The 13326-nt window shown below is 28.6% G+C and overlaps 1 pseudogene; it reads right to left on the bottom strand.

The window, feature by feature from the left end:
- Positions 1–3967: 3967 nt before the first annotated feature.
- On the bottom strand, positions 3968–12749 carry LOC113374176 (annotated as a pseudogene).
- Between the last annotated feature and the right edge of the window lie 577 nt (positions 12750–13326).

Raw genomic sequence — 13326 nt, forward strand, 5'->3', positions numbered from 1 at the left:
TTACTGCGTTTCTTGAACATCATTTAACAAATTTAACTATTTTGTCTGCCAACACAAGATTTGCTAATTGTAAGTCTTTATTGCAAAACATTATAATTATTTTTTTTATAAAAGAAACTACTGACTAAAAGACCTAATAAAATCTAGATTGCATTCGTAAAGAGCATTGCATTTTTAATACCATTTTAGTAATTTGAACCAAATAGATGAAGTAATTTTCAATTGGCTAATGTCCAACATTGCCTTTAAAATCATGAAAATCGTAGACCAAATTTCGGTCAATTAGAATTTGTCTACGGTTTTTATGGCTGTAGGTTAATAATCCTCTTTATCTCAAAAAAGTATTATACAAATGCTGTTAATTTAAATGCAAATCGAAAGACGCTCAGAACTGTGTATTTTTATTCTATTTAAGCCCAAAGGTTTAGTTTGTAAATGAAATGTTACTTTTATCGACAGATGTCATGATAGTATATAGAGATTCTCAGCATTTAATAATAATTAGAAAAAAAATTGTAAAATGTTTAGTAAACGACCAAACTGCTGACACACTATCGTCTTGTAACAAATCGATGTTAAAAATTGTATCAAAATGCACAAAAATTAAATTGGGGACAATAAAAATTCCAAAGGAAATTAGTGAGTTATTAGTGTTACAATAAAAACTGATTAAAATGCATATTATTACGTAATTTTGGTTATTACATTTCATATCTGTTAATTTATTTATAATCTGGTGGTCATGCCGTCCAAAATTGAACTATTTTTGCATTCGAGCAACCAACGTAAGTATTCTCTGATTTTCAAATTAGATCGAATTTATTAGCGATAAATAGAAAAAATAATAATAATCTCAATAATTAAAGTAATATGAAATAAATAATAGATCCAAATATCACTTGAATACAAAATTGTAAGTTTTTTGTAAGTATACGAGTATAAATTTGTAGTAACAGTTTTATTTTTTCTTCAATTAATCATCGACAAATTTCATACTTAAGTATGGACTTAACAAAATCCATTGAACCATCAACAAAAGATCAATGAATAAATATACAAGGATTTCGTAATTTTTGTGTGTCTTTACAAAATTGTCTAATAATAGTAATGAATTTAGATTCTTTACAAATAAAAAATAGAACGAATAATTATAGTCATTAAAAAAATAATGTTATTCTCTCCTTATAAATGTATCAACAAAATAACTTGTGGTAATAACCTTACTTGTAAATATCCAATGTAAATACGTATATTAGATACAAATAATATATCAATATTTTTTGTTCTCGAAATATATGCAATTACTTAAAAATATATTAATATAGATACTACACAAACATAAAAAAATTAGGAAATAAATTATACGTCGACGGATTTGAACCCGAACATTTTTAACATTCTCTTCTCTGAACACAAGCGCAAAAAGTGGTAGTATCTCACATAAACCCAATAAGCTACCGAAATACCAGAAAAATGGATGTTTGTGTGTAGACGATTTCGGGCGCACGGATCAACTGATTTCAATGGTTTAAAAAGTAATTGATTTCTATTGATATAGAGACGTGCTGATTAGTTTTTATCAAAAGTTGGACCAGCCATTTTGGAGATACGGAACAAAGAGTGGAAGATGCAGTGCAGGAAATGGCAATTTGGTTTGTGAGAGAATAGAGCATCCGATTGAAATGATTCAAAAAAAATATCATATTGACGTAAAGTTATTTGTGCAAAGGCAGGTTTAGCGGTTTCAGAGATCCAGAAAAAAAAGTTTTACAGAATGTTATTTGGCGGTCAAAAATTCGATATTTTTGACAGTATGGATCAACCAAAATGACTATGTTTCAAAAAATTTCAATAAGTCTCTAAATTTTCAAAAAGTTTTTTTTCCAAAAATTTTCAGTTTTTGTGGGCCCTGTGGCGCAACGGTAGCGTGTTGACTCCACATTAGAAAAAAAAAATCAGTTTTCAAGAATTTTTAGGTTTTTAAAACGTATCAGTATTTTCAAAAAAGGTATTTTTTCAGTATTTAAATTTTTCAAATGTTTTCAAAATTTTCAAAAATGTTCAAAAAAGTTTCAAATTCTCAAAATAAAATCTATTTTTTTTTCTAAACTTTTAAAAATTCTGATTGTAAGTTACGGTACGAGAAGTTCTAGCATTTTGTATTGCACGATACCATTAATAATTAGTATATTTTGATTAATGATATAATTTATAGAAAACAATACGATTTAAAATTAATTAAAATCCAATATGAAAAAAAATGTATTTATGTTTATACCAAAATTAATCAAAAGTTGTATAAAATATAGCGCAGTATCAACGTTAATTTTTGTCTTTTATAGCAATATTATGTCAGCAGTTTTTATGAGCTTTATTATGAATCTGATGTCAAACAAAAATAAAATAATAATTATAAACGATGCAATATTAAAACAAAGTAAATGATATGAATAGTGAAAAATTGAGATACGTGCAAAATATGAAATATAAAAATAAGCAAAAACCTACAGAATGTTTATATCAAAGTGTCTACTTATGATGATGTCTTATCAAAAGCTGCTTCCTTAAAACTGATGTTTAATTATTATCTAGCAGCTTCAGTTTTAAATATTTCTTATAAGTATTAACTTACATCAACATCTTATAAGATGCTAAGTGGTCCATTTAGAACATTGCTTTAAATTTTTAACATGAAAAATATTCTCATAAATTAATGCCATTTACAACATTTTTGTAAACAATTTGGCACATATAATAATATTACCTATCATATTTAATTTATTGTTATATGAATGTACATATATCCGTTAATGATTTAAAATTTGTTGATGAATTGTTATTTTTAAACTTGTGCCATATATTTCATATTTTTACTAATATTAAAATAAGTGTAAATAATTATTAGTATTTTTTCTATGAATGCAACAAGTTCAATTTCAATATAGTTTTGGACTTATTGACAAATCCAGTATATATTGAAATATTTTTATATCAAATTCTTAGAAAATGGGAGGCCACACGTTATAACAGAAATAGTTAAAAATATTTTACTATTGTAAAATTGTAAAAACTTATGCAAGGGATGAATGAATTTAACACCCTTATTCTATAAAAAAATGTTAGAGAATGATTTGATTAACACGTTTGCGGACGTGAATGCTCTAGCATTCATTTTCATTATATGCAGAATGATCTGGATGCCATAGCATTCAAATTTTAGAGTCAATTATTTTGAATTCAATTTTATATAACCTTACGTTTTTGTAATTATTGTACCTGGCAAAGTAATAATAAAGATTTTTTTAGCTATTTTCGTATCATCTTATTTTTGCCCGTAGTCACCAATTACCTTGGACAAATACCACATTGCGTAAAATAGTAGCGTAATACTTGACGTGGATACTATAGCATTCATTGTAGATAACGGTTAAAATATAATAATCTGACTACTCTTATAGACGGTGTCAAATTTCGTATATCAACCAATTTAAAAATAAAATGACTGTAAATTTTTGCTGAAATTTCTACTATCCGCGAACGTGTTAATACAGAAATTTTGAATTAACTCAAGATATACTATTAAAAATTAATGTTTTGGTAATAATTCCAATTGTTAAAGATTTTTTTCCTTAATTTGTTTAAAGAAGACTTTGATCAAGAATGAAATATTTTCAAATGTATCCGCACCTTGGTAATTTAAAATTGAAAAGTACGGCAAAAAGGTATTCAAATAGAACATACAAATAGTTTGAGATACATGTGTGTTGTAACATAAATCTGTATTCAAATATTCAATTTTCCTATTTCATTTCTACCGTCTGTTTAAGAAGCCCGCTTCCAACATCAAATATATATATATATATATATATATATATATATATATATATATATATATATATATATATATATATATATATAGACAATAAGTAAACTTATTAATTTTTTAATATCAAGAATAGTGAATACTCGTGTCATTTACATAATATCAATATGTAACAAGATGATAATAATATGAATTTTCAATTCTGACATTGGCAATAACTGAATCTGCAACATCTTGAATGTCTGAAATGTGGAAAGTTTTATTATGAAATACTGATTAAAAGTGATCAAACAATTTTTTCTAAAAAGACTCCATATATAAACTTGGGAACAAAAATAAGAGGAATTTCTAATGCGCACGAAATGAAATTAATTGATAAAAAATAATTCCATGTGTGCTGATTTGATACAAGAAAGTCAAATTTAATAGCAGAAAAAACTTCAAAACCAAAAAAATAAGTTTCTTAAACTGCACTTTTGGCATTTAAATTTAAATTTAAAAATATTCTAGAAAATATTACACCAAAATATTAAAATCCACCTTCTGTTCCATGTAAAATAATTAGTAGATACTTAAATATAAAATTTTCAAATAGAACCAAAAAGATGCTGAATAAATTGGTATTAATTCAAAAATAGTTTTTTTAGTAACAACGTCTTCTGAATTGATTGTCACAGTAAAGTTGAACTTGAATATTTTACGAACGTTTTTGATCTGAAAGCACAAGAAATTAATTAATTGTCCTTAATATGGACATTTTCAAATTTTATTGCTCCCAGGGGCTTAATTGCTTCCAAATTGATGGAAAAAAATTCACTAAAAGTTTCAGCTCTTAATATAATCTTTTAAATAGAATGGAAAAAATTTCGAAAATTTGAGAATGTTTTTTTTATGTATAACTTAGCGACAAATGAATTAAAAGTGACAATTCGTGTCATTTTTTATTGAAAATTCGACGCTCTGCAAAACAGTTTTTTTATAATTTGTTTTATAGAGTGTCGAATTATCAATAAAACTCATACAATTTGTTCGCTAAGTTATATCTAAAAAACATTTTTAAAATTTTGAAAAATTTTCCCATGCTATTTCCATACAAAACTTTGATTGAATTGCGCACTATCTAAAAGACAATATTAAGAGCTAAAACTTTCAGAGTTTTGTTTTTTATTAATTTGGAACATTTTGAGCCCTTGGGAGCAAGGGAATTCGAAAATGTCCATATTAAGGACCACCCTAATATATATATATATATATATATATATATATATATATATTAAATTTGATCTTTGACTGCATTTAAGTTATATTTATATATAAATAAAATTCATATTTATTTGAATACCAGTACCTACTATTTCATATTTCGATGTGAATATTTTGAAGTCTATGTTGAATTTTGTTACATATTTCTCTGAGAAATGCAAAATTATTTCGAAACTATTTGATCTTTTATAACGTTCCTGTATAGTTCAAATAAAACTTTTTGTAGCAAAGTCTGAAGTTCGAGTATTAAATCACTCACAATATTTAACATAAAAGAGGTAAAATTCAATTTATAATCAAATTATATAATTTAAAATTTGAAAAAAGTTGTTTAACATCAGATAATGATTCTATTAATAATGAACAAAAATAGGTTAAAAATTAATTGATATAAAAATAAAATAAATGTACAACTTTTGCAACAAAGTCTGACGTTCAAGTATTATATTACTCACAATATTTTACATAAAAGAAGTAATATTCATTTTATAAACAAATTTTATTATTTTTTGAAGAAAGTACTTGAACGTTAGGTATATGTTTTTATAAAAATCAAAAATAAGTTAAATATCAATTGGTATCAATTTAAGTATATTTTCTTCATATAAATTTGAGATAAAAGCTATATCGACCGCACATCAAATTCATTTTGTTGGCTTTATAAAAAAACTATTATATTAAAGGGTATGGGCGTGTTTCCATACAGAATTGGACCAACTCTGGTATTTAAATGACCTTAATTTATAGGTATTGTCGAGAAAATCCGATATACCGAATTTCAAATCCGTACCTCATCATTTAGCCGAGATATCATTGAAAATATGTGAAAGTGGCCCCTTTTTTCAAAGTCGTGTTTTGTCGCAACTGTAAAAGATATCGACAAACAAATAACGGTATCCTATTCACAACATAAGGGGGTAAAATGCATTTTTTAAACAAATTCTATTATATAAATTTGGAAAAGATTGTTTACCGTTAGATAATGTTTTTATACCAATCGAAAATAAGTTAAAAACCAATTGATATAACTATAAATTAACTAGGATATCTTTTCATGTGAGTTTGAGATGAAAACTATAACGACGATAACCAAATTTATTGTCTTGAGGTAATATAGAAAATATAGAAAAATCATTATACGATAAGAATTATAAAAAAATGATGCAATAAAAATTTAAAACAAATTAACAAAAGAGAAAACTGAACAAATGAAATTGAATTAAACATATTAAAATTTTCTATGCAATGATATTGAGACATACAACAAATTTAAATTGATTGAATAAAAATATTGAAATCTAAAAAAAAAATTCATTAAAAATAATATTGTCTTAAAATCTAAAAAAATAAAAAGCATATTATAAACATATTACAGCTGTCCACTAAACGTGACGTCCGGTTGTGTGAAGCATTCTGCGACCGTCAAGTATACTTGTCGGCTTGTAATTTTTTTTATACGTTTCGACACTACTTTTGTGTCACTCAACAATATCACAAAATAATGTAAGTATAAAAGTATCAATTACCTCAATCCATTATCGTTTAAAAGAGTCCGAAACAATCTCCAAAATCCATAGCGTAATCGAAATCCTCGGCTCCAGTGGCGGCCGAGAGAGCAGTGTCCCCTACCGATGTGGTCACCGTGTGGCAAACGGTGTCCGTAACATCAGGCGCGTCAGCTTGAAATAGAGCAGCAGGAGAATAGTCGATGGCTCCCGAAGCGGCGACTCCGCTTATCGCCGAAATGTTGGAGCAGTGCGCAGCGGGCACGGCGTGCAGAGTGAAAGCCCCATCGTATTGGGACCATGACAGACCTGGTAAGATAGAAAAATGTTTGAATTTATTCTTGACAAATAATTGCAAAATATACATTTTATACCGATATTGATATATTTATGCAGGGTATCCGAGAGCTCAAGGTCAAGCCAAAACAGGATGTAGTGTTGATCATAATCATCATGAAAAAAAAATTAGAAAAAAATATATCGCACGTAGTTTGAAAATTGTGAGCTTTTAAGTGCAACCTAGAGCTTTGTTGAAAATGTGATAACTTTTTTGAATATTGAGGTTAATTTTTATTAATTTTGACCATTCAAGCTTTTGATTCGTAATCGTAAATAATATTTCTCAGTCCACAGTCAAAAATAATAGCATACTTGCCCCAAGTTTTCAAGATTTAATATTTTATGTGTTATGTATTCTGCGTGTTCAGTTATGAATCTAAAATATTCAAAATTGGACAACTTCGAGAGGTTATTTTGAAAAAAAAAATGCAACAACTTCCTGTACCAAAAATTTAAACTTTAGAAAATTACATCTTCTGAATTTTTTACAAAAAAACTTTTTGAAATATTAGAATTTTTTTTATATTCTGGAAAATTTGAAATCTTGTTTTTAAAGCATTCGCTTTGCATAGCTATTTTAGAGATAGCATATCGAAAAACTAGTGGTGTATGGCATCGTGCTTTTTGGCAAATTGATGAAACTATCCGTACCGTAGTAAAATATTCGAGGAATATTAAATGTTTTCAAACAGATTATTATAAATACTGTAACTCATATATATTTACAGAAAAGTAAATAGACAAAATTCAATCAATCGATCAAAATGAAGGACATTGTCTAATATTTATAAGAATTATTTAAACTGAATTGCAAAATTATAATTATTCAATTTAAGTATATAAGTGAGCTTTAGAACTTTAGTTAAAATTAAAATTAAAATTCGAATTATTTTCAATATTAAAAAAAAAAATCCCAAAAGCAATCGTTTCGTCAACACAAGCAGAAAGATTTTTGAATCATTCAAATCGAATGCTTAGTTCTTTCAAAATTTGCCATTTTTAACTTCCTATAGGACAAGTTATAGTAATCGCAAAAAAATCGAAAATAAAATTTTTTATATATTTTTACGTTTCAAAACCTTCAGAACATTTTGGCATACCTTAGAAAAAATTGATGTATGTGTGTGTGTGCGCGTGTATGTATGTGTGTGCGGATACAAATTTTCGTCGACGATTTCGGGAACACAGATGAAGCGATTCGAATAATTCAAAAAGCATTCGATTCGTATTGATGAGGAGACGTGCTGATTATCTTTTGGCGAAGGCAGGTCTAGCCATTGCAAAGATACGGGGCAAAAAGTGCCAAAAATGGTAACTCGGTTTTTAAGAGAACGGAGCGTCCGATTTTAATAATTCAAAAAACATTTTACTTGCATTGATAAGATGAAGAATTAATCAGATCCATTTTTTATGAAGGCAGCTCTAAAGGTTTTGGAGATCTAGTGAAAAAAGTAAAAAAAAGCCATAATGATCATTAGACATATGCACATCAAATTATCAGATATTTTACAGAGATTTTAATAAGTATAAATTTTGTTTACATTCCTATGGGTTTTGAACCAATGTTCATCCGTTAGACGGCGACGCGGCGCTTACGCGCTTTGATATTTCGTCTCTATGCAGTTAAAGCAGTACGATTGCTTTGAAGAAAAGTTCAGAATTTCCAAAATATGTCAAAAAAAATAATAATTTTTGGTACGGGAAGTTCCAGCAATTTGCCTTAAGGCACGATGCCATGCGCCCCACTAGTTTACACATTTAGCTCGGTATCTCCGAAACGGCCGGATCTGCCTTTGCCTAAACTAATCAGCACTCTAATCAGCACTAATCATCTCTTTATCGATAGAAATGGAATGTTTTTTGAACCATTAAAATCGGTTGATGCGTGCGCCCGCAAACGTGGACGAAAAATTATATCCATATATACATACACACACACATCTATTTTTTCTGAGGTATGCCAAAATATTCAGAAACCTTCAAAACGTAAAGAAATCCAAAAATTTTCAATTTCGATTTTTAGACGATTACAATAACTCACCCAACGTGAAGTTAATAAACAAAATTTGTACTTATTAATAAAATCTTTATAAAATAGCTGATATTTTGATGGGCATATGTCTAATGATCATTTTTAACCACCAAATGGTCCTTATTTCTACATTTTTCATCCGATATCCAAAACCGCTGGACCTGAATACTAAAAAATTTAAGTTGATTTTACTAATATAGGTAAAATGTTCTTGGATCATTCAAATTGGATGCTTCTTTCTCTCAAAATTACTATTTTCGGCATGAACCGAATTCACATAAAAAGTTCCATTTTTGGATCCTGGGAAAGTAAAATATATAATTATTGTAGCTAAATATTCAACAATTTAGTCATGACATAGCGAAATTTAGGCTAAATTATCATAACTTTGATTTAAACTAAATTGTTTTGAACAGTTTTCAAACTTTACTCCACATTTGTAAATAACAATTAAATCTGTATTGATTCTAATTGAATTTGAAAACTAATGCATATTTTATTTAACTTATTTATAAAATTAAACATTGAAATTAATAAAACAGAATATAAATGAATTCTTAGAATGAACTTTATTGATACTGCTAATGAAAGATCCAATAATCAACTATATTAATGCAGCTACTTTCAATTCCGTTTCTTATTGTTTGCAGAGAAAGAGAGCAATCAAGAAGAGAAAATCAATAGAACGACATTGAAAATTTTATGAGTTTTCAACTTCAAAATTCAGTCAATATTTATCTTCTCTGTAGAAATAAAGCAAAAAATATTGATTGATGGAACTACTGGCGCATCTATTTCAAGTTGTTCTCTTTATGGAACTGCTGAGATGGGGCTTACAAAGAGATGAGATAAAGTTAAGCGAATAATATGCTTCTCTCAGTATCGCAAGGCATAAAAATGCATGTTTTCATAAAGGTGCCCTATTATATGCCGGAGCACTTTTCATAAATCCATGTTATTCATGAACATAAAACGGGCACATAAAGTCACATACACTCGAACAATGTTATATCTGAGCATTATTATTTGTAGAAGATTCTTCATCGCGTAGGATGTAGTTTCCATTTTCTGAAATAATTTGACTACAATGTGTCATGTCTAAATAATAATCTGAATTTTATATTAATTTTAATTTATGAGTAAAGGTATAAGTGGCATTCTGCCTTAAAGTTGCATGAACCTCCCGATATGTGTAAATAATCGATATCGACATATATTAATAATTCTTGATTTATACAATATTTGATTTACTTGTCTAACGGCCTACTTGTTTTTCTGTTCAAGTGCCTATCTTTTCAAATGACTACCTGTATAAGTATCTACCTGCATAAGTTTCAACTTGTCTACTTTTTCCACTTGTCCACCAGTTCACATCGGTCTAGTCAACAGCCTACTTTTTTAACTTCCCGTAGGGCAAGTTATAGTAATCGCAAAAAAATCGAAAATGAAAATTTTTATATATCTTTACGTTTCAGAGGTTTCTGAATATTTTGGCATACCTTAGAAAAAATGGATGTATGTGTGTGTGTGTGTGTGTGTGTGTGTGTGTGTGCGTGTGTGTATGTATGTGCGGATACAAATTTTCGTCGACGATAAGGAGACGTGCTGATTAGTTTTTGGCGAAGTCAGGTCTAGCCGTTCCGAAGATACGGGGCAAAAAGTGCCGAAAACGGTAACTCAGTTTTTAAGAGAACGAAGCGTCCGATTTTAATAATTCAAAAAACATTTTACTTGTATTGAAAAGGTGAAGAACCGATCAAATTTTCATAAAGGCAGGTCTAGCGGTTTCGGGGATCTAATGAAAAAAGTAAAAAAAATTGCCATTTGGCGGTCAAAAATGATCATTAGACATATGCATATCAAATTATCAGATATTTTATAGAGATTTTAACAATAAGTATAATTTTGGTTTACATTCCTATGGGTTCCGTACCAATGTTTACGCGTTAGACTTCGACGCGGCGCTTACGCGGTTTGATATTTCGTCTTTGTGCAGTTAAAGCAGTACGATTGCTTTGAAAAAAAGTTTAGATCTTTCAAAATATGTCACAATAAAGAAAACATTTTTTTTTCAAAAAAAAAAATTAAAAAAAAAAAATTTTTTTTTTTTTTTTTTTAAAAAAAGTAATTTTATTGTCTAATTGTTTGTCAAAAATCTTATTTTTTCGAAGTAATTTTTTTTCAAAAATGTTAATCGTTTTTAAAAAAATAATAATTTTTGGTACGGGAAGTTCCAGCAATTTGCCTTAAGGCACGATGCCTTAATTGCCTTAAGACAGAATTCCACTTACAGCTAGTTGTTGTCTACTTTTTTACTTTTTACCTGTCTATCTGTATATGTGTCAACGTGTCAACTTATATACATGCCTATCTGTCTATTTTTCTACTTTTCCTCGAGTTCACCTGTAAACCTGTTGTGAATGATCATTTTAAGCATAATTTTAAAATCGTTTTAACTTTTCCCCCGATTCTCCAAAAATCGTATACCTGCCTTCACAAAAATTTAATCAACTTTTCACTCCGTCAATCGAAGGTCTTATGAATGAATCGGACTCTGTTCTCGCAAAACAGTAAATTTTATTTTTTGCACTTTTTGCGCCGTATCTCCGAAACGGGTGGACTTGCCTTGGTCAAAAACTAATCACCATGTTTTCCCAACAATAAAAGTCGAATGTATTTTGAATCATTCACATCGGTTAATCCGTGCTCTGGAAATCTTGGACGAATATTGTAGCCATGCATATATACACACACACGCAAACATCTATATTTTCTAAGGTATGCTAAAATGTTCAAAAACCTCTGAAACTTACTCGCAGTTAAAAATGGCTCGGCTAATATTAACTTAATTATAACCAACGAAATATTTTAAAACCGTTCAAAAAGTTTACCTGTATACTTATGTACCTGGTTACATGTTGTTCACATTTTTAACTGTTAACTATAAAAAAATCACAAATAATCCATTTTATAGACTTCATATTTTCTAAAATAATTATGAAACTATTAAAGTATAAGAGTCTAAAAAATTTCGAGTAAATAGGAAAATTGAAATCAGTTGAAATAGGAAATATAGATCCAATGCCTTGCTTTTAATTTTAAAGGAATTTTACGAAATAATAGGTATATTATTTAACCTGCATATTTTTTACTAAGATATGGTACTTCGTCAAAAATATTCATCAGTAAAGTTGACTATTAATTTAATTATTTTTTTGTAAAATTGCTTTTCTAACTTATTTTCCTTTTTTATGTACTATGTATCATTATTTAATTTTTTTCCAATGTGAGGACTCAGTTGGTTCTTTTTACCCTAACCACATATTGGGATAACAGTGAAAACTGTTGACTCTAAATAAAAATAACAATACATCGTATAAAACAATCAAATACTTAAAAATCATATTCAGGTATCACAAACTATGCTTAAAAAATAAATAAGATAATGGTAATGGACCTTTTACCTGTGGCCCTTCACGCCCCGTAATGAGGTAGTCATTACAAATATGCAGTTAAAGTTCATGATATCGACGGTAGCCATCAAAATATTTAATTATCTATAATATAACTAATGTAAGCAAAAATGAATCATTACTACTCACCTCCACTCCAACACCATTAGGCAGAGTAACCCATCCCCAGCCTCTGCCCCAAGGTAGTTGATGACCTAAAGAACCGCCTCCTGGACGCAGCACAGCAACTGCTGCATCGTGAGAAGTTGCGTTGGCTCTACTGCGTTGACGTTGCTGATCAGCTGCTTCTTGCTCCAATTCGATGGAGGATGATGCTATATAGGAGAATTATTTCATTCACTCAACGGAATCGCATAATATAAAAGTTATAAAGAATTATTTCATGAATGCACAATGATTATGTAGATAATCTACTAAAAGGTCAAAACTCATTCTACAAGTGCTAAATACTAGGAGTAACAGAAAAAATGATTTGGTGTTTAATTTTTTGATGTGATTCATTTAATTTGATGATATTATGATCAATCTCAATTGTTTTCTTACGTCTTAGGTGCATTGACCACTAGTAACATAGTATTTTAATTAAGCAGAAAGTTCCTACCAGAAACTACATTAACGTATTATTAAGGCAGCGGTTTCCAACATGTGGGGCGCGCCCCCTGACTGTTACAAAGGGACGCGTACGGCTCTTTCCAAAATACAATTTACGAAAATAAACTAAAAATTTTGAAGTAATATAAAAAATAAACTAAAAAATAATATTCTTTTTATGAAATTTTTAACATAATCTTGCATATTAATTTGTAGTCTGATAATATCAGTTGTGTATTTATAAAATTAAATTGTTGAAAATTGTTGAGCAGGGTGGGGGGCGGTGCGAAAAAGGTTGGA

This window comes from Ctenocephalides felis, unplaced genomic scaffold, assembly GCF_003426905.1.
Source record: "Ctenocephalides felis isolate EL2017-DRISC unplaced genomic scaffold, ASM342690v1 CF-g0.4_SCAFFOLD_01607, whole genome shotgun sequence".
In the NCBI taxonomy this organism is placed as follows: Eukaryota; Metazoa; Arthropoda; class Insecta; order Siphonaptera; family Pulicidae; genus Ctenocephalides; species Ctenocephalides felis.